Raw genomic sequence first — 23561 nt, forward strand, 5'->3', positions numbered from 1 at the left:
TGGCCTTATGCGAGATAGGTGGTATGAAAGTGCTTTTCGGTTTGAACTCCTGATATTCAGCCAGCTCTGGAGTTGTAGAACTGGTCTCAATGGTTGAAAAGAAGTGTCGTAGTCGCAATTTTCTTGTGAACATGAATAGTTCTACTTGAGAATCTAAGCTTCTAGCCTGATTTGTAGGGACAAAAGAACAACCTTTGCTTAACACCGCCATTTGGGTCTGTGTCAACTGTTTGGATGAAATATTAATAACTAATGTTTCTTTTTCCTGCTTGGTTTTGCCGAATCGATGACCTCTACGGGTTTGGCTGCGATAGTTTCTATGGGCGGTTGGTTGGCTGCTGGGCTGATGGATAAAAAAGTCTTAGATTTAGTGGAACTACCAGTAGCAGTGTCGAGAATAGGTGGTACTGGTGGACGAGTCATTTGGGTATCTGTGACTCGAACACAACATTCATGATCTCAACACCATCAATCCACGCATTCAATTCACCCATCAAATCGAAGCAAAGAAAATCTCATTTCTGGATGTCTGGATTACTTTAACTGATGGCAACATTGAAACCTCTGTATTCACAAAAAAGACTGACCGCAATAATGCTCTGGTTTACCAGAGTTTTCACCCCTGGTCACTGAAGCGCCACCTACCATTCTCGCAATTCTTGCGCATTAAACGCATAAACTCTAACAAGCTAACTGGCATGCAGACCATTGACACTTTCAAGCAAAAATATAAACAAAGAGGCTACCGTACTACTGTAATAGAACAGGCAGCTGCCAGGGTCTTGGCCTTTAAACGCGAAGACTTATTGCAAAAAGTTATTAAGTCAAACTCTCCCAAAATAGAGGCTTTTGTTTCCACATATTCAACCCAATCTAAAATGGTAAAATCAATTATACTTGATAGGTGGGCCCTTCTACGTTCAGAACCGGATTTCAAAGGGTTGTTCTCTGAACCTCCTATGTTTGCTTACAAGCGATCACGTAATTTGATAGAAATTTTAAGTCAACCACTAAATCCATCTGTTATTTATAAAGGCATGATGACCTGCATGAACTGTTCAAACTGTAACAATGTCATCACTGGTAGACTTATACATCACCCCAGGTCAGGAAAACCTATTCCTCTGAAATTCAACGCCACATGCAATAGTCATCACTTGGTATACTTCATCAAATGTCCTTGCAACTTATTTTACGTAGGGAAAACTGAACGGGCCTTGCGTACCCGTATAACTGAACATAAAAGCCGCATCAGAACTAATACAGCTAGTTCTCCTATTGCTCAACACTGGCGTATAATGAGACAACATTTCTCAATAAAAATGTGGGGTACTTGAAGTAATTGAGCATCGTCCTGATCGTGACATAAGTCAATTTTTATCCCAGAGAGAGACCCATTGGATCTGGTTCATGCAATCACGGACCCCCTTGGGTTGAATGATAAATTTGAATTAGCCTGTTTTCTATGAATTTGTATATAGGTATCTGTCATGTTTACTGACTATTCAGATTGTTTTTGCTTGATAATGTTCACTGACTTTTCTGATCACAGATTGTTATTGCATGGTTCATATGTATTACTGAGTGGTAACATTTTTATTGTATTCACTTGTAAATAGCTTTTTTGTATTCACCTGCAATATTCTCTTGTTTATACTGAATGTGAACTTTATAGTATTTGATTCAATTAGCTGGGCTACCCCTGATGTGCTTGTATCTATACTGATTATAACACTTAGCGATTGTCAGCAAAAGCCTTTTCTTTCAGTGTTTTTTTTTATATCTCTTCTCGCTATCTTTATTCACACTTCTCTCCTACCACAACCTTCTACAAGAAGGCCCCCATTACACCGCTCTTTAGTTTAGTCATTCTTTCTTGTCTATCACTGTTACTACAACGCGTAGCCATTCGGCTTGGTTGCACCCACCGTGACCTGTTTGACGGCTCACAAATCTTGGCGAACTCTGGGCGTATCGGCTATTTTTGACTCTACGGTTACTATCTGGTGAGTGCTGACGGCATATGTATTTTTCTTATTAGTGACACATTAAGCTTCCAACAGAATGTTTAGCAACTGTTCCGTTTTTTTCATTTTTTTCATTTTCCTAGGAAGCTCCATACTGTTTTTTTCAGCTTAACTATTAGCGCTGGAAACTTTTGAAGTAAGTTTTCATAACACGGTCCGATACACAATCAATTCCGTTGGTTTTCCCATCACTGATTACGGCTCTCACCTTTTTCACAGTCGCTTTCCATATCACAAGTCATAGTACACAGTTAGAGAATCGCCCTCGCGCTGGCTTGTTCTTCTGAATCCTCGTTTAGTCGAGTTCTCTATTCGAATAGGTAAGGTTCATTAGTTTCCCAGCAACCTGCTGTTTCGTACTCCTTTTCTTTCCCGCCTTTCCATGTGGTTTTCTATTTGCTTCAATCTAGTTCACTTGGGTATCTTACTCTTTATTTCATCGCTCTTCTGACATGGTGATTTGGCATCTCTTAATTAATTCATCACATTTTCCTTAACTCACCAGTTGATGACAATATATATTTTGTTATAAATTCCTAGCCTCATTTGTAAGATAACATTTGTGTCCGCTCAATGAGATGCTTGTACTATTCTGTCTATTATCGTTTTCTATAGATTCCCCTGAAGAAGGGCATATGTTACCGCCCGAAATGCATTGGGATTTTTAATTTACAAGAATGTGATATATCTAGAACCTGGATTTTGTGAAATCAACAATTATCCTCTTGAACTTTCCAATAAAAGAAGCATCATAACAACGTTGGAAGATTCAATGCCATTTGTCATTTTCTAAATGTGGATACATTTATGTTTAATGGAGTCCTATTACTGAATGCTGATTACACTGTATTGATATAATGTTCATGATTCTGTACACTCTCTTGAGTGACACGGCAGTGCATTAGATCATCCAGATAACTGTCTGGTGATTCTCCTATAGTATTTGCAAAGGCTTACAGGGCCTTTTTCCTACTGCACGCATTTTTCAAACTTCTTTGTTTAATATTAGTCAAACCTTGTTAATCCGGATTCTTGTATTTAATCGAGTGCAGTCTGGCCGCTCCCCTTTCTGTTTTCAAAATAAAACCAAGTAAAGCAGGCACCTGTGCTTGACTTTATATTAAGATGAGCACTTCTAATATGTACTCTCGGATAACTGAGCACATTAAAAATTACGTACAGGTTAAGGCGAATACTACTTTGAGACGTAGTGTCAAAGCAGTAACGCTTCGTTAAATCGTTAATCACCATAATGATAATAAAAAGTACCCTCTCTTTTCAAATGGAGAGTTTTGTTTGAACATTGTACGCGATACGTGTACTGCCTGAACTAAATCGCCTGTCCCCAGACCACACTACAAGAACAGTTCCCTGTGCCACTCCATGAATGTCAAAGCCTAAAGAGGAGGTATGTGGCACTCAGAGAGTTTGTATTAGTACCTGGTTTCTGTATTTAAAAGAACCCCAGCAATACTTGTCACAAGTATTACCTAACAGCCTTTGAGTCACCCAGGCCCTGGAGAACTGGACTGATAGCTTACAACATGCTTCTGTTGCAGCAGTTTCCCTGTTACTGTAATAAAGGCCAGAGCATGGCACATAGCCCAACATGCAAGTTTTATTCACAGATATATTTAGGGTTCATGAACAAGTTTAACCAGGTGGAGTAGATAGCAGAACAGGTTTTGGATTCCACCCTGTACACAACTGCTTACTCACATACAGAATGCCAGCATTTCAATTCAGGATGTAGTCCATAAAGGCGTTCCCCTTTTAATTTAGGGGCAGAGGTGAGAAAGGGTTGCAGGATAATTGTATAGACCTCATAGCCATTCATGGAGGCAGCTGTTTTGGCAAGTCCTATGGTTTCTCCAAACTGGTACAGAACATTTCCTTCACTGTCCACCAACTGCATGCCGGGAGCCGCTACCCAGCAGGCTTAATGGCAAGAAAAGCCTTTTCTTATTACAGCAGGCTTCTGCAATGAGTAGCTCACGAGCAACCTGCAAGTAGCTCTCATGTGTGCAGCCCAGCCTACTAAACAGCCCTGCCAAGTGTCACGCATCAGGCGTGACACTATCTCATTTCAGTGCTGTGGTCCGCATCACCGCACTGAAATGGAAAGTCACGCATTGTAGCGTCTCTTCCATGGTCAAAGGGGAGTGCTTCTAATGCAGCTTTAACTAGTGTGGAGCCCGGGGTAACTGTGCGCACAGCCGAGGAGTGCTCTGGCAGGCTTGGCGCCTGCCTCAGCTGCTGTTACAATATAATGCGCACTGCACGCACCTCAGGATTTTGTACACAACTTTATTTCAGGCACGTCGGGTGACGGTCCTCCCTCCTGCCGCCCGAGGCACTGTTCCCAAGAAATGTTTTTGCTCGCACCATAGTGGAAAATGTAATAATCCACACCGACAGCCAAGTGAACCTGGCCGCTGGAGTGGTTCCTCAGCTGCAGCCTCAGCCTCTACAGTGCACACCAGCAGCCTGTATCTTTAAATCATGCACAGAAGCCGTGTTGTCATGGGTGGGGCCGCCTGGGAGAGTCCGAGTTGTGGGCACCGGCTCCCAGAAGGTGCGTTATAGCTGAAAATAAGTAAGTGCTTGCAGAGGGTGTCCCTAATTCATAAACTGAAACGCTGTGTAATAACTAACAAGGAAGTGTTAATTATCTTCCAGGCTTGCGAATGTCTTCTCTGTACCTACGTTTTGCAAGGATTTTTTTTTAGCAGAAACTGCTGTTGCACTGTTACATAGCTGCCAAGGTTTCAGATTGCTATGTGTGACATTTCCATAATTTCAGAGTAATTATGAGTGACATTTCACCGACTATGAGTGACACTTTTTCACGGGAAAAATCAAGCAGATAAGATGAGGGAAACAAATATCTGAAATTACACCCTTTGAGCAACGTGACTGCATCAGCAAAAAGAATTTTTCATAGCATAGCAAGTCAGTGCAACAGTAGATCTTGATTTACACATTTTCCTGCACTGGGGCAACGTAGGTCTGAGACTGGCCTGAGTCACCATAGCACAGTAAGTAACTGTATGTAATATAATCTGACACACTGTACAACAAGCACCCACGGACTGCAGGCAGCTGCCTGATCGCGCTCTGCCAAAAAGGAATTTGCTAATTAACATGCACACGTACCCCACCAAACCCCCCACGCAGAGGCTGAATAAACTTAAACACTATATTTAGGCCTTAACCAGAAATATTTGCATATTTCCTGCCAGGTAACTCCGTGTAACCAGTGCTGACCGGTTCGAATTAGCTGATCAAACTGAACAAAGGGACAGTGCTGATTATTAAAAGAAAAATCCAGGACACCTGCAGCATAAGGGAGTCTGGAGGGCTCACAGGCGCTTTCCAAATGAATGTAATTTGAACAACCTCCTGAACTCAAGAGCCATAGAGTTTGCTGAGACCTGTATACTAGAGTGTTTGGACGTTCGTTCGGAGCTTCACTCGCCCCCCCCCCTCGCCCCCACCCCACAGCAACTTTATGTGATTGATCCTGTTCCAACAAGATTTTTTTTTTTTTTACAGAAACAGAACCGTTCAGATATAACAGTGCAACAGCAGTTTCTGCTAAAAAAAAATCCTTGCAAAACGTAGGTACAGAGAAGACATTCGCAAGCCTGGAAGATAATTAACACTTCCTTGTTAGTTATTACACAGCGTTTCAGTTTATGAATTAGGGACACCCTCTGCAAGCACTTACTTCTTTTCAGCTATAACGCACCTTCTGGGAGCCGGTGCCCACAACTCGGACTCTCCCAGGCGGCCCCACCCATGACAACACGGCTTCTGTGCATGATTTAAAGATACAGGCTGCTGGTGTGCACTGTAGAGGCTGAGGCTGCAGCTGAGGAACCACTCCAGCGGCCAGGTTCACTTGGCTGTCGGTGTGGATTATTACATTTTCCACTATGGTGCGAGCAAAAACATTTCTTGGGAACAGTGCCTCGGGCGGCAGGAGGGAGGACCGTCACCCGACGTGCCTGAAATAAAGTTGTGTACAAAATCCTGAGGTGCGTGCAGTGCGCATTATATTGTAACAGCAGCTGAGGCAGGCGCCAAGCCTGCCAGAGCACTCCTCGGCTGTGCGCACAGTTACCCCGGGCTCCACACTAGTTAAAGCTGCATTAGAAGCACTCCCCTTTGACCATGGAAGAGACGCTACAATGCGTGACTTTCCATTTCAGTGCGGTGATGCGGACCACAGCACTGAAATGAGATAGTGTCACGCCTGATGCGTGACACTTGGCAGGGCTGCTGTTATATCTGAACGGTTCTGTTTCTGTAAAAAAAAAAAAAAATCTTGTTGGAACAGGATCAATCACGTAAAGTTGCTGTGGGGTGGGGGCGAGGGGGGGGGGACGAGTGAAGCTCCGAACGAACGTCCAAACACTCTAGTATACAGGTCTCAGCAAACTCTATGGCTCTTGAGTTCAGGAGGTTGTTCAAATTACATTCATTTGGAAAGCGCCTGTGAGCCCTCCAGACTCCCTTATGCTGCAGGTGTCCTGGATTTTTCTTTTAATAATCAGCACTGTCCCTTTGTTCAGTTTGATCAGCTAATTCGAACCGGTCAGCACTGGTTACACAGAGTTACCTGGCAGGAAATATGCAAATATTTCTGGTTAAGGCCTAAATATAGTGTTTAAGTTTATTCAGCCTCTGCGTGGGGGGTTTGGGGGGGTACGTGTGCATGTTAATTAGCAAATTCCTTTTTGGCAGAGCGCGATCAGGCAGCTGCCTGCAGTCCGTGGGTGCTTGTTGTACAGTGTGTCAGATTATATTACATACAGTTACTTACTGTGCTATGGTGACTCAGGCCAGTCTCAGACCTACGTTGCCCCAGTGCAGGAAAATGTGTAAATCAAGATCTACTGTTGCACTGACTTGCTATGCTATGAAAAATTCTTTTTGCTGATGCAGTCACGTTGCTCAAAGGGTGTAATTTCAGATATTTGTTTCCCTCATCTTATCTGCTTGATTTTTCCCCTGAAAAAGTGTCACTCATAGTCGGTGAAATGTCACTCATAATTACTCTGAAATTATGGAAATGTCACACATAGCAATCTGAAACCTTGGCAGCTATGACTAAATTATAGGCTTTTGCTTATGTTGAATTAATGTGTCTCAAAATTGTGAAGTGTGTGTTTGAGATGAATATATGTATGTTGTTTCAGAACTGATGTTTTGAGAAAAAATGGATTTCCAAAATATATTTAAGAGCTGTTATTTGAGTGATAAATCATGCAGCTTTGCAGAGACTTATTATTAAAAGTATTACCTTGGTGCCAGGGGCATAGCAGCTGTGGCTGTCATGCATAACTCATCCAGAGGCATTTCAAATTGCTGGTAATAGGGCATAGAATGGCCACTACTGTCATTTTGTCTGATGTGGTTACGATTTCAACACAAATAAAGTAGCTCGAGATGATTTTCATTGAACATTAATAGCTCTTATTACAGGAAAGGTTGGAGACCTCTGTATTATAGAAAGCATTTGACTTTTAAAGTTGTCTGTTTAGAGGAAGGTACCAAATCACCTTGAAAATGTAGGAGCCAGGCATTAGGGTTTTACTGTATATATATTCAATTCTTCTAAATTCTACAATCTTTACATTTCATTTGGATTGTTATATTTGTTGTGAATTGCCTCAAGTATTTTTCGATACACGTAATTTGTATTACCTGACTAAGGTAGTATAGTTCTTTAAGAATGGGAGGGACTTTCGTTTCCCAGCCTATTGGAATTCGCTATATATACACCAATTGCCCGTCACCATACAATTCTTGTCTGATGTGACGGACCTATTCGCCGCCATTATCCACGCTCTATCCTGACGCCGCCACAGGTTCGTGCTTCGTTTAAGAACTATTTGCATTAATAGTAACGCTCTGTTTAATCAAAGTCCTGATAGACTAGTCTCGTATCTGTAGATGGAGAATATTTCTGTTAATCCGGAGAATCACGATTTTAAATAGCTGATGCGGTTACAATGTAATCTCTAACTTAATATGTCCATTCATTTTTTTCGACCCGTTTGTGTAAACAATTGTGTGTGGGATGCCTGCGCCTCACATTTGATCCGCCGTACATTTTTTATCCTTAGTGTCCGTTACCGAACTCTGTCAGCTACATCCTGACACTCGCCGCCGCTCCTAAATCTATATGCTTCTAAAACGAAAGATAAAAGAAATCGCAACACGAATGAACAATCCCTACTATTTTTAGGTATGTGCCGCTTTCAATCGCTCTATCGATATCGCTTAGAACAGGCCAAGCCAATAAACAAAGTACGGTAATAAAATAGAAGATAACTGTCCCTTTGCTTACTTATAGGGCAGAATTCATAATATTAAGCCGTGTTGTGACGCCGATATAGGAGAAGTACGGATATCAGCACTTAGGAGCACGCTTTCATTTTTTAAGTAAGTTTGCGACCCAATAAAGTGTTCAGGCTTCTGCAGGGGCGTTACCGGTAGGGCTCTGTTTTTTACATCCTTTTTGTGAAATTCTATCTTCACAGAGTTCACCCTAAAGAGACTATTATCAAGACAAGTTTCTGAAAAACGACGATCGTGTGCAATTTTAAATAATCATCTGTGATCAAAAGAATACTTAGGTAATCGTTTTCATATCAATAATACGCAAGACAGACATGTATCTTTGTGATTAAAAACAAGTTATATTTTCAATTATGACTTTTTATTCACAGATTATAAGGTATTGGGGAAAAATAAAGGATTGCACAGTATATCTAGTTCTCTCCATCAAACATTGGAGCAATTTATAACAAGTGATTACGGTATGTAATGATCAGAGTAGTCGTTTCGGCTTTTTCATCCCTGTCTTTTAAAACAAGTTCTCGTTCATTGGAAATGTACGCTAGGATAATAGGCATAATAATTTTCAGCTTACACAACTATATAGTTTTAGAACCCCAATATAGGTCTAAAATCCTCCTTACATCAAAAGTGTGGTAATCTCTCCAAGACACATGCCTTAGATCAGGGGATAATAAGATGAACAAATAAAATGTCTTTTGTCCTACTTTAGAAAAATTCGAAAATTATATGGGAATATAACATTTATATCTTTCTTTATACTCTTTTTCTTCTTTTTTTCTTCCACTTTTTCTGGGGCTTAGAAAATGTTGTGATATTTAAAATCTGTGTTTTGAAAAATCAATTACGACAGTGATGCATAAAAACAAATTGCTTATATAATCGAGTTAACATCACCTACTATACTGAATGTTCCATATAAATGTTTCTTCTTTAGTTTTTTGTTATACCCTAAAAGAACTTTCCATTATTTGTTTCAACCACCTATGTATGTGTCCTTAGGTCATGGTATTATTTGTTAGTGTTGTAAGAAATGTCTGGCAAACTGGATATATTAACCAAATTGAAAAATAGCTTTATTTATTGAAACACAAGTAAAAGTATATATCTTGTTATTACCTTTTTTGATTATAGAAACATGCTGATAAAGTCCTGATGAAGGCACATTGTGTGTGCCGAAACGCGTCGACAGGCAGAGATCGACTCCAGCATTGAGTTTTGGGAATCATCAAATTTCCTTTTAAACCTCTTTCTATATACTAGGGACTAGAATTTTTGATTATTGCATTCTTTCTTATGTCTCTTTTATGTAAATTTTGTACTTGATCGAAATGTTTATCAATTTTTATCAATGTTATTAAATTATATATGTGATCATAACGATTGGTTTTACTATTTTCTTTTACTTGTGTTTGCTTTTTGTTATACGTAGTTTTTGCCAGTTATCTACATTGCTTTTGCCTGGATATTATATTTTGCTACTTATTGGAGCCAGGCAACAATCCAAAGCAAAATCCACACTACTCTACCTATACAGAGGATCATTAATATGCATCAAAATACCTGAATGACAATGAAGGGTGGTAGTTTTTTTCTGTTAGTTTGCAAGAATTTAACGGCAGGAAAATAAACGTTTGCAACAAGTGGGGTGTAAAAGGAAAATTGAGGTTTGCTATTGAAGTTATGAAAAAGGCAAGCTCCCTCATTTATGTGCAGATAAACGCTTATTTTGGGGATTGACATAGGTACCATCATTTGCTCAGACAAGATGCAAACTATCCTATGAAACCCGCATTAAAAATATCCAAAGGCAGAGTTGTTTTTGCTGACTCTAATAAAGATTTGAACTAGAACACAACATAGGTCTCATTGGAGTTGCGTGTCACAGTAGTCCGCCTTAAAGAAAACTATTCTTGCTAAACGTGGGCAGGTGGCCATACTAGGGAAAAGTTTCTGCTCTTCTGAACTAGGCACCTGTATACACCCTGCTTTGAGATGCTACAATCTCAGCATCATCTCCGTCTGTCCCAGCAGCATTAATCCCATTCAAGGAACAAAACATTTGGTAGACGGCTTCTCATCTGTTTTGACGGCTATTCTCTAATCTTTTAATATTTGCTTCTGAAAAACAAAATCTCACAAACTGGGAGTTTGTTTCTGAAAAACAAAAAACTAATGCCACCTCACAAGCTGGGAGTCTACTATCAGGGTGATTATTGGCTGGTTTTTTTTTTTTTTTAAATGGGCGGAGTATGTGGGCCTTCTCTTTTGTCTGCGGGCCACCCTCCTCGCTGCGGTGTCTCCTTCTTGCAGTTGTCCTCCTCCTCGTGTCCCCCTACGTATTACATCTTGCATGAAGTGCACAGTTTATGCATGACGTAATACGTAGGGGGCGAGAGGAGGAGAAAAACGGCAAGGAGACGACACCGCGGCGTGGAGTAGTGCGGACCGCAGACAGAAGAGAAGGTAAGTGTTTTTTGTAATTTTTTTTGCAGGGGGCCGACTCGGCTGAGGGGCATACTCCGCTTCGCCACGGAGTCAGAGTTTTACCTCAACTTGACGTTCCCAGCGGAGCACGGAGTTGGTAAAACTCCGCTGGCGGAGCGCAGTACTAGGCCCGGGCTTAATATTTTTCTGTCCCTCCAGAAAACCCATTACACGGGACACACTATATAAGGCAGGCAGTGCAATACCTTTCCTCCAACATCCCTTACTCTGTCGAACTGTCTGAGGAGGCTTTAATTTAAAAAAGCCAATTGGGGTTCTATTGACAGAAGGCGTATCGTACGCCTGTGTCTAAATGAGGCAGGCGAACCAAAAGTTGGGGGGAGGGGGCAGATTACACCAAACTGTAAATGAGGCCCCAAGTACTTAAACTGAAGCAACTAGCAGCAGATTACGGCCAAAAAACAATTGAAGGCAGAGAGAACAGAGGATGAGATAATGTCAGCAGTTACTTCTTTAACAAATTCACTATTCATTAGCTATGTGGTGGGATTCTACATTTTATAGAAATGTGCAACGGCTGGATTGTGCATGTGTAAACTTTTTCAATAATGTTTGAAGCAGAGTGTTCTCAATAGATCCCCTGCCATGACTGCTTTAGGAGATCCAGTAAACCGCACACCATTAATGGTGTGCTGGCCTCTGCTACTTGCCTTCTTTTACAAGCGCCTGCCATAGCCATCACCAGGAAAATCCCATGAGACTCCCTGAATACCAAGATCGCTTTAAAAGCGATTGTGACAGAAACAAACGTTGGAGACAGTACATGGTCAGCAATCAGGCCTTCAGAAGCATATATGCAGAAGACTATATACACTGCGAAGTTGGCTGGAAAAACTAGATGATACCAAAAGGTACCTGGGGAGCTTTGTCTTAGTTCTTTTAGGAAGAGGGTAAAAAACATGAAATATTAATCGCCTGAATGCAAGGGTTCAGCTTAAGGGTGATTTATGTATGTATCTAAGTTGAGGTATTTGTTGAGTGCAAACCAAGTTCCTACAATGTGATGAGTGGAATAATGTTCCATGAGAAGGTGAGTCTCCAGTATCTCTCTAATTTGCCCGAAGGTTGGAGCAATTTGGATGTCGGTTGGGCTGCTGTTCCATATCCTGGGAGCGTAGAAAGAAAAACCCTGCCTTCCTGAATTTTTTCTATCTTACACATTTTTGTCACCAGCCTGGCGATGTCATGGCTTCGGGTATGGCACTGTCTGCCTGAGGGGGGTTTGTTTCTTGGCTAGATGTGTCAGGGTATCGTTTCTGGTTTCCTTGCAGGTTATTCAGGGCTGGGGGAAGGGGGGGGGGGCAATGTCTTTTATTATTGCTGGTATAACTTGGTTAAATTTCTATAGGCCATTGTTGAGCAGTGTTACAGTGTGTAGGAAACTGCTAACGGAAATCTGATCCTCCGTGCCAAAGCATTCAGCACTGTGATGCACTTGAAAACTCACAGGAATCAAGTGCATCATCTGCAGACAAGAAAAGATACAGGAACGTACCATCCTCCCATATGACCTCACCCTAATCAAAGCGTGCCGCTCTGCACACAGGTTCCCCGTCAACACAACTAAAGCTTATTTTATGCTTCTACAAACCCACCATCACAGACATAATAACAGAGGCAAAGCAGTCTTTAAAGCAGTCACACAGTGCTTCAACCCAAACCTAGACCATGCTCTTACAGAGAGTAAATGCCATCAATGACTTCTTCATTGAGATTCACAAAATCAAATTCCCATCGTCAGCACAGCAAAGACTTCCATGCTACACCCGCTTGACAAACTGATCGTCAATCATAAAAGCTTGCACACAGTTGAGAAATTCATGTTTATGCTTTCGACAGAGGAATTTCGATTTATGTAGCGTCCCTTGAATTAATCTTAATTGAAACTTCTGGCTAATGGTGTTCTTCTCATACTATCCTGCTTAAATGAGTGATGTGAACATGGACAATTTTTCTATCTTCGAGCGTTTTTTAGGGAAAGCTGGGATTTAGGTACGGGCTGTTTGATTTCAGACAGTTTGATTCTCCCATAGTTAACAGGTGGAAGTAGTAAGGGGAAGCAAAACGTACACATAAGCACAAAGTAAGCCATCATATCCTGATATCTGTCAAACGGCATGCTTTTTAGGTCTCGGCCTAGAGATGCGCGAAGCGGGTTCTCGGCAGAGAACTATTGCAATCGTTTCTGGCAGCAAACGAGACAACAGCTGTGCACGCGCCCAGCATTCTCAATGGGAGAGGGGGCGAAAAGAGCTGGCCACGTGCGGATTTGGTCGCGCGCGCACGCTCACGGCGCCAGCATCTCCGCCGCGCGCCGATGACTGCTCTCTTCCTGGCCGGCTTCACGGAAGGCAGCATGCTTGTTTTTTCTGTTGCTGCGACTTTCTGGATCGGCGCTAGGTAAGTGGAATGGTGTCAGTTGATTGTACAGTAGCGCAAGAATTGTTTGTGACGTGTTTGGACTTTACCGTTGCGCCCTGCATACGTTGTCGGCGTAGTGACCGAAGCCGGGCAGTTAACTGGGGGGGGTCTTCTCGGGGCTCCTTAACACGTTTCCGTAGCAAACCTACTATGCAAGAGGGAGGATGGGAGAGATGGTTGTGGGTGGTGGGGGCTACTGTAAATTTTCCACCAGTCTGAACCTTTATAATATGCTCAGCTCTGCTGATCTTAAGTGCACTACTCTTGGTTTATCCTTGTTTTCTATTGCTGGCTGGACAGGACGGGGGTTGTGAAGTCTTGGGGGCTGAAAGTTGTTACACACGGAAACGCGTGTTCATTATAACAGTTTTCCACAATGGAAATGCGAGGTGCGTTGGAAATTGTGTGTGTATTTCTCCTCCCGCCTCTTCACACCACATCCTCAAACTGTCAGTTTCCCCCCCGCCTCTGATTTCCTTTCCGATTCATAAATGAATAGACAGGTCTGTCGCTGGGTGTTTGGTGGGGAGGGAGGGGCACTCACTCCAGGACATCACGCAAACTGTTTTAAGTCCTGAACTTTTTCCCTACAAATCATAGTAATCAGTTTAGTTTGTCTAATTATTTCAATAAGAGCAACTACGACACCCAGAATGCATTTGGCCGATACTTTAAAGCCCGGGACTGGAACCTGTGTGACATGGCCTGGAGTTCGTTGGTCACTCTGGTTGCTGTTCATTACCTATTTATTCTTCTGCACTTGACATTACTCCAGTGGGTCCAGCTAGGATCTGAGCTTTCCCCGATTCTCAGACTGTCCATAAAATATATATTTCCAAGAAGTAAATTGCATGAAATGATAAAGTCGAAGGTAATCCTGGAAATCTACAATGGGTTTGGCCTTCATAAACAATGTTGGGCACCCATGCTTTTAGCTCTGGCTACTTACTCCCTGCATCGGTGCTAGGCCTTTAGACCTGGTCTGGAGACAACTTTAGTTATTTCACAAGCCAGATCCGAACAAAAAATACACAATTAGAAGAATATACCCATACACCTACAACGTAGAGGGGCTTTGGGTGAGCTCCCTTCATCGCATACTGCTTTCACCCACAAGAGCTTACAGAATGGGGAAGTGGGTACTCACTCTTTCTCAAGGTTTAGTAGCACACCTTCCCTATAAAGTCCTATTTTTACTGGGTTATCCTTTTGAGATTTTATGACCGGGATGTCCAGCCTTGGCCCAGGAGGGCAGAGGCTATACTTTATATGTATTACGTAGAACTTCCGTTGAGATTGAATGTGGTTAAGCCCAGCCAAGATGGATGTCCTGAATGTTTTTCATGGATCGGCCCTTCTAGACTGACACATATCCCAACCCTGACTCTATTCGAACAGGTATGAAACCTTGCAAGTGTTTTATTTATTTGAGCCATACATCTTGTACTAACCTGGTATCTCCCCTCTGCAAAGTGGAGAAGTGTGGCTCACTGGTTAGAGGCGGCAAACCCTGAAGCAGAGGTCAGACCCGGGACCAGGGTTCAATTCCCGACGCAGCAGGGTCTTGAGCCCAAATATCCACGGACTGGATAATTCTCGTTTCGGTGCCTACTCGAGTCACAGGTTCACACTCTGCAGCTCTGGGCATTAGCTTGCTTAATCTCCACTACGGCCCCCCTGCGGCGGGATGCCTGGCTTTCACGTTGGGGATGCCCAGTACGGGTATCTCACAGGGAAAAACCAGGACGGGTTCCCAAGGCAAGCGCCGAGATGCCTACGGGTAATCGAGCGCTATATAAGAACGCATAATAATAAAGTATTAGCACCTTTATTCTTTTCTGGGGGCAGGATATCCGGATACGGGCCCAAAACTGAAAATGCTGCCCAGTGATTTTCATCCTACCTGCAAAGCTTCTCTTTCTACTTCCCAAATCCTTTCCTGGTTCATATCTTTGCCATATCGTATCCAGGGTTACTACGCCTGTCCACAAGACACTGTGGTTTCAGTACAGAATTATCCTTTTACTACTCAGCTCGGTGCTTTATCAGCTCAGACCAGGCATGAAAAGGCCGAACACAAGAAAGCCAACCCTTCCCGCCAGCCCCCGGGATGTCCCTCATCCATTTCGAACGTCCCCACCTATGCATGCCCTCCCTATACATTCATCTATGCCATGCAGCCCGCACTGATCCCCGCTGAATGAACGCACGCACCACATACATACATCCACCCCTGACGTGCCCTACCCCATCACACAGCCACAGCTCAACCCCACCACACACAGCCACAGCCCCCTCATCTGGAACGGCGTTAACTTTTCACCTCCCCGCCCCCGATCTCCCACCCTCCTTCCATCCCCCCCACGCCAGCATCGAACTGGCCTTCGTAGGGTCTTGGGGTATACCAGAGTGGGGCACTATACACTTCTTGAGAACTGTGTTCTGCTGTACAGCGCATAGACGCACGTAGTGCCCCACCACAGGTACCAACAACCAGGAAAACAAGCATTTGCAATGCAATAGGTCTCGCATTATTAAAGTTTGAGCTATTGGCATTGCTAAATAATGCAACACCAATAGCTTTTGTTGCAGTTGGGGGTTGCAATATTTAGCAATGCCAATAGCTCAAACTTAATTAACCCGAGACCTATTGCATTGTAAATGCTTGTTAATACTAGCAAAAGGATAAATTTGTAACAGAAGACATTCTGAGATATTAACTTTAAATGATGTCTGGGACCAACAAGGCAAGTGTGACCTATCCTCTGCTGTATATTATATATGGGATAATTAATGTACCTCCTACCTTACATTATAAGGATAGTGCAAGTCACCAAGAAGCTCCCTGAAATTAAGCCTAATGCTGTTTCTATATAAGGTCATAGATCTCTGCTGTGACTTGTAATATCTTTGTAAGTAGATCAGAGGGCTTTTTATTGCATGGTCTCATTATCACCCAGTCCACAAACCACTTACATACTTCGTGTTTTGCTTCTTCATATGAAAGAGATGGTATGGTGTAGACATGAAAAATAAAAGTGGAATCTCTTAGTGTGAAATTAAACAGACCAAAAAGCAGTTAGTAATTTGTTGCCAAACATATTAGAATCTGTTCATTTTAAATCCTATAAAGAAGTTATACCTCAGAATTAGTTGCAACATGGAAATATTATTTCTTCCTGTAGTGAACTATAACATGCTAAAAATAAACAAGTTGCTATAGCTCTCTCCTTTGTGCGGATCACTGTTCATTTTAGACAACCAGACCATATAAATTACATATTTAAACTCCAGCTGTAATTATCCCCGAGACCTGCCTTTACCCTTAGCAGCTGGTTCTAGCAACAGGCATTATGACGGCACAACACAACTATACTAAATTATTATGTTAGGGCAGCCACATAATTTTCTTATCACAGTTGACTGGTGGCGTCACAACAGTAATAAGGAAATTAGAGACCTCTTTTGTACTGAAAATCCAGCTTCTATGTATTATAAAGCTATATTAAGTCAGTGAGGAGTTCCTTTATATGGTCATGGAACTCTGAGGAGGCTTGCAATTTAATTTTCAACATCGGCAGAGGGTAATTTATTATAGTACATGGTGACACCATTACCCATCCCCAAAAAGCATAAATCCTAGGCCTTTTGCTCTTTTGTATGAAAGAGTACAGTTGTAGATATATATAGAATCAATGCAGAATATGAGATGCAATGGTAAACGCACCAATATGCAGCTAGGAATTTGTTGGAAAAAACATCGAAAGAGATTTATTCTAAGAAACCTTCTACAACGGTTGCACTTGATAATACCAGTTGGCATGCAAGTGGAGTCCTGCTTTCTTTTGAATAAGAGCCCTGCTAAAAACAAACAGAATCCCATAACTGTCTCCTTTCTAACTGTGACTGTTCATTGTAGGGAATCAAACAACGAGAGCTAAAAAGCTCTTGTAAATGTGTACTGTGCACTACTTTCCTTGTCAAGCAAATGCTTTAATACATTATTATAGTTGAGGAGCTATGTCATTTTCTTATTCCAGGTGGCCAGCAAGATCTCAACTAGACTGCAATATGGAAATAGGTTTTTATACAAGGATTGACTGCTTCCATTGCTATAGTGAGCTATTCATTGACTGATCTACTGGGAGCATCATATCTTGGTGAGGGGATGGAGAGAAAGCTAATATTGGGTTTTATCTGCAGGAGCCTCCACATGGAATGTCCGATAGGGTCTTTCAGGTCACTCCCCTCACAGCTCTTGATCATGTCTTCTTACCCATCTATGGGCATTGGGCCACGTGTTTCCTCGACAGCAATAGACTAATGGAGCAATAATAAGATCGACCTGTCCTGCTACACTGCTCCAGCATCCTTCGGCACTTCTCACCAAGACAAGATGGCAGAGCACTCAAGACCGAACCCCGCAGCTTATAGGCCCATGGCTGGAAAGGTGTGTCAAGTAAAGGCTTCTTACGGGGTATTCAAGAAATCGGACAAGCAGCTAGGGGCAACAATCTATGCATTTCTGTTTGATGCTCGACTGACACTATATTTGCACTCACTGCTTCCCCGGCCCTATTGCCAATCTCATCAATATGGCAACTCTAGATGGTATAGATCGGGAACTATAGAATAGGGCAGCTTAACAATCTCAGGGCGGGGGTCCAATGCCTTATTCTTTGTGGCATAAACTGTATAATAAAGACCAATGCTAACATGGTTGTTATCAGCATGAGCAAATTAGTATATTGTTGCAGGTAGGTCTTCTGCACACATGCAAACTCGCAGCTTCAAAATTACTATACAGGCACAGCACCAAAACATTACCCACAGAGACCACACCACTGAATCATTATCTAGTCATCCATAACTAGCACCTAATGCGTAAGCGTCCTGTCTCGCGCTCCTTTTCACTTTAATTCACTCCAAGGCACTGCACCGAAATCTGAATAAGAGCACAACTTTGGGCCTTACGCTACAAATTCAACACTACCCATATATGCAACATGACAGACACACTTTTGCATCTATAGTCCGCCCACGTACTGCCGCCAGTCTGCAAATGTACTCGGAGCCTCCTCTGGATGGAAAAGTACTCTCTAAATACAAACACAACCCACTAAGTATTCAATACCGATGAGGACCATTCAGCATGAAAGAGCGAGAACATTGCTAAATGGCTACGAAGTGGATCACTCCCTCTCTGCCCAGGTGCCCAACATGCAACTTTGCTACGAGATCACATAAGTTGTTCACTGCACCCCTTCTGAATTAGAACTCTCTACTGGCCTTGTAACTTTTAGAACAACGTCTAAACAGGTCACGCCCTCTTTTCAAGCAATGCATTTTAACATTCCTCGCGTTTTTAGTTTCTCCTTCCTAAAATATCTAGAGCTGTAAAAAAAAAAAGTTTTTTTTCAATCTTTCTCTAGTGTTGACAAGTACTGCAGGTGTGCGGATTTTTTGGTAATAAATTATCTTTCAGCTGAAAAGTCTAAAATAGCAGGAGCATGAAGACGCCTTGAACAAATCAGTGTGAAATTTAAATAAGAGGGTCACAGATTTGAACCTCGGTAGATCGATTCAGCCAATCATCAGTCACCCAGATTCATAACATGAGAGCAGTTGAATTAAGCAAACTCATCACCTGCTGTACAGCGCGATAAAGTTGCAAAACTGCGAGCAACCACACAAATACAGGTTACTATTCAAAACGAGTAAAAGGGAGTGTCTTAGTCGCAACTCACCAGCTCATGGAGTCACTGCAGCTACTTGAAAAAGTTTCATGAATCGCGATAGAGCCCCGGAACGTGCAGGCAGGTTCCTCTGAGGTGTTCTTGACAAAGCCGCTGCCACAATAGTTGAACCCAGGCTCTCCTATGCTTATTTGTTTTCAGTATTCTTCCTTCCTTCCGTGAACTAACAGCCCATTTCCCGGCAGAGTGACATGAACAAAGTTGGTACAACGAGACCAAAGAGCGGCGTCAAATTGAAGGCAGGCAAGACGTGCTAGTTTGTTTCAGGACGGCCCCCACCTAGAGGCCGGAGGTATGCCTGTCACATTGCTGCTGAGCGGCCCATCTATATTGTATTGTAATTGCATTTATATAGCAATTACTACCCCTGACGAGGCGTCGAAGCGCTTTATCGGCGATCTCATCCTTTTTACAGTTTTTTTGTAGCTTGAACTCGACCGAAGGTGTTGGAGCGCTTAACAAGAGTACCCGTCACTTTGCATAGGGGCACATTTATTTTCTAGGCACGAGCCGATTAAGTGATTTGCCCACAATCACAGGATATAATGAGGCGGCTGTAATGTCGAGGATCGCGAGGCAGCTGTCTAGTTGCCCGCGTCCAAGACGGTGCTTATGCGCGGGCGTGTTACGTCACGCGCATGAGTATAAAATAAATGGGGCGTGGCCGGCGAAGGCAGTCCGGACCACGCGGAAAGCAAATCTGGTGTCCCGAGTGTTCCTTATGCCGCGGCGCCGCGTAACACTAGCGCCTGCGGCCTAAGACCTCACACTGGCGACGAGGGTCTTATGAGCCCATGCTGTGCCCCGGAGCACACCTCTTGCCCCAGATGCCCGTCATAGCGACCGCACCAGTGCCAGCGAGCCCCGAATAAGCAGCGCGGAGGGTGCCATCCACCAGAGGCCTCGTGGTGTCCACCCAGTGCGACCCCTTCGCTCCTCACGCCTGCACAGCGAGCCACGTCGCAAGTCGACCTCAAGCACCTGGAGTGCCTGCATCGACTCAGTGGTCAGCGGGGCGATCGGGGTTGCCTGCCAACTGTTGCGGTAGGTGGACCAAGTGCGCAGGCCCCAGCGCGAATCCCACACCGGGCCAGGAGGAGGAGTGGTCACGCGCCAGACGGCGCAGTACATCCGTGGCCCGCGCCGACAGTGCCCCTACAGACATTTGCCCTGATCTGACGCCAGGGGCTGCCCGGAGGAAGGTCACGTCCCCTCCAGCACAGTTTGCCACGTGCGACAAAGCAGGCCCATTGGCGCACCAACATGACGTCCATTCCCGCCATAGAGCCGTTCAGGGTAGATGGTGCCCCAACATCCCTAGCGCCGCGCTGGAAGGACTCAACGGACCGTTTGCAGATTTATTTCGAGGGGACTGGCACAGCCAGAGAGAAACGGAGGGCACTGCTCCTTCATCTAGGCGGCAAAGACATCCACAAAATATACAAAACGCTGGTGGAAGCCACCCCCAAATCTTACCATACCCTCCTCAACGCTCTTAATGCACACTTCAAACCCATGGCAAGCAAAGACTATGAAAGGTTTGTGTTCCGTCAGGCAAAGCAGGAGGCGGATGAATCAATAGATGCGTTCCATGGGAGACTGAAAGAGCTTGCCAGCGCATGCGGATTTCACGATGAACAAGAGGAAATACGGGGGCAGATAATCCAGGGATGCTACTCTTCCAGACTGAGAATCACAGTCCTGCAGGAGGACGGGAAACCACTAGCCGATATCGTCAAGCTAGGGTGCTTGAAAGAACTGTCACATGCTAGAGCCTCGCACATGGAGGCCGCCCTCCATCGGCCGATCAAGATGGAACAGGTCAACACGGCGGAGAAAGTAAACGTCGTGAAGCCGAAGGCGCGCCAGTATGGCGGGAAGAAACAACAAGAGAGGTGCAGGGAATGCGGATACTGAGGAGGCCAACCCCACCGTGCACAGGACTGCCCAGCAAGAGGGAAGAGATGCAGTTCATGTGGGTGGATGAACCACTTCGCAGCAGTATGCAGATCCACAAAGTCAAAGAAAGAAGCTGCACACGTGATAGTGGAAGATCAGGACAGTGAAGACATGGACGATGACACCAGCGAGTATCCCGTCCACTACGTGTTCGCCATAGATCAACCGCAGCGGAAGAAACAACGGCTCCCAAAATGCAGCATCAAGATCCACCTACAAGAAGTGCGAGCGACAATTGACATGGGGGCATCCATAGACTTAATGGCGGCAAACGTATATAACCAACTAAGTGCCAGACCCCCCTGAGAGAGGCAAAGATTAGAGTGTTCGCATATGGGCAGAAAACGCCGATCCCGCTAATAGGATGTTTCAAGACAGAACTCCAACACCAAGACTTGAAAGTCCCCACGACAGTCTACGTCACAAGGGAGGGCAGTGGCATGCTGATCAGCAGACAAGCAGCCGAAGAACTCCGGCTCATATCCTTTGCCATGGCCGTACTGACGGAAGAACTGGACACCATCCTAGAAGAATTTGAGGAGACCTTCAGAGGCATTGGGTGTCTGAAAGGGAAAGAAGTATCCCTCCACATCGACCCGACAATCCAACCAGTAGCCCTAAGACACAGAAGAATAGCATTCCACCTAAGGAAGAAGGTCGAGGAGGAACTGGAAGCCCTAGAGAAGCAGGGCATCATCGAAAAGGTCAGTGGACCCACACCCTGGGTATCTCCGATCGTAGTGACTCGCAAGCCGAAGCAGCCAGGCCATGAACGCATATGCATGGACAGGCGACTACCCAACGCAGCAGTCAAAAGAGAAAGACACTTAACCCCCACGGTGGATGATATCCTGGGAGAATTAAATGGAGCACGGTGGTTTTCGAAAATGGACCTTCGCTCGGGTTACCACCAACTACCTCTCCACCCAGACTCCCGGTACATAACAACGTTCTCCACCCACGTAGGCCTCCGACGCTACCGGCGTCTCAACTTCGGCATCTCCAGTGCCGCCGAAGTCTTTCAGAACACAATCAGGGAGGTACTAAGCGGGCTTCCAGGAGTACTAAATGTAAGCGACGACCTGTTGGTCTATGCCAAGTCCATGGAAGAACACCATCAGAGGCTTAGAGGCGTACTGCAGAGGATCAAAGATGCAGGGCTAACGTTGCACCGGGAGAAGTGTCAATTTCTACAGAACAGAATCAGTTTTTTGGGGTACACGTTCTCCGACCAAGGAATAGCCCCGGACCCGGACAAAGTCCAGGATGTGAAAGACGCACCACCCCCATCCAACATATCTGAAATACGGAGTTTCCTGGGCATGGTGAATTTTTGTGGACGTTTTATTCCAGATCTATCCAACCTCACCAGGCCTCTTCGAGAGCTAACAAAATCCACCACCCCCTGGCAGTGGGGCGAAGAACAGGAAAAGGCATTCCGAGACACCAAGGAAGCCCTGTCGGCAGACCAGACACTGTCGTATTTCGACCCAGTCAAGCCTACGAACATAGCAGTCGACGCCAGCCCCTACGGCCTTGGAGCCGTGCTGACCCAGTGACAAAACAATGAAGAATGGGCTCCCATAGCCTATGCTAGTCTCTCCCTGACTGACACGGAACAAAGGTATTCCTAGATTGAGCGAGAGGCAATCGCGATTCACTGGGCCTGCAGGCATTTCCATGTTTATGTATACGGGCACCCCTTCACGGTGTCAACCGACCACAAGCCGTTGATACCTCTGTTCCGGGGATCGGTGTCGAAGCCGCCCCCGAGGCCTGAAAAATGGATTCTCCAACTGAAGGAATACGATTATCAGGTAGAATACAGACCCGGAGCGACAAATCCAGCGGACTACCTGTCCAGGCACCCCCGCGCCGCCACAGAGATGGAAAAGGAAGACGCTGAGGAGACGGAGGAGTACGTGAGGGTCGTACTGGAGCGGTCAAGACCCCTCCCCATGAGTTTGGAAATGATCATCGAAGCCACTCAAAACGATGAAGTGCTGCAACTAGCGGCAAGTGCCCTACGAGCCAATGACTGGCGGCTGGTCCAAAATTCCCTGAGCAAACAAACTCAGCAAGCCAAAGTTTCCCTAGAGGCACTCCTGAGGGTGAAGGAAGAACTGTCCCTCGACAACCGAGGCTGTCTACTGCGAGGCCTGCGGATAGAGATGCCGGCGAGCCTAACTCACCAGGCTGTGGAGTTAGCACACAGAGGACACCAGGGCATGGTCAAGACCAAGAGCCGGCTTCGAGCCAAGGTATGGTTCCCCGAAATGGACACGCTGGTGGAACAAGCAGTCAGGACGTGCACGTGGTGCCAAACAGCAGGACAACCCGAGCGCCCACCCCCGATCATCACAGAAGACAACCCGCAGAAACCGCAGGAGTGCGTCAGCGCAGATTTTGGACACCTACCAGACAGAAGGTACGTCCTTGCCATCATTGACGACTTCACCAAGTACCCCGAGGTAGAGATCGTTGAAACCCAGACCGCAAAAGAAGTCATTGCAAAGTTCGA

General features: G+C 44.6%; 1 protein-coding gene and 1 long non-coding RNA gene across 3 annotated transcripts in view; one reads left to right on the plus strand and one right to left on the minus strand.

The window, feature by feature from the left end:
* The window catches only part of LOC144755388 (uncharacterized), a 71616-nt gene extending 61899 nt beyond the window's left edge, over positions 1-9717 (plus strand). Inside the window, exon 3 of the long non-coding RNA XR_013594887.1 lies at positions 9531-9717. This is a non-coding gene — a long non-coding RNA (uncharacterized LOC144755388). The remainder of the gene's footprint in view (positions 1-9530) is intronic.
* The window catches only part of BAK1 (BCL2 antagonist/killer 1), a 261213-nt gene extending 241516 nt beyond the window's left edge, over positions 1-19697 (minus strand). Inside the window, exon 1 of one of the 2 annotated variants that reach the window (XM_078644234.1) lies at positions 19073-19697. The gene's annotated coding sequence lies outside the window, so the exon portion shown is untranslated. The remainder of the gene's footprint in view (positions 1-19072) is intronic. The other variant, XM_078644236.1, reaches the window with a different exon arrangement.
* Between the last annotated feature and the right edge of the window lie 3864 nt (positions 19698-23561).

Source organism: Lissotriton helveticus, chromosome 5_1 (assembly GCF_964261635.1).
Source record: "Lissotriton helveticus chromosome 5_1, aLisHel1.1, whole genome shotgun sequence".
In the NCBI taxonomy this organism is placed as follows: Eukaryota; Metazoa; Chordata; class Amphibia; order Caudata; family Salamandridae; genus Lissotriton; species Lissotriton helveticus.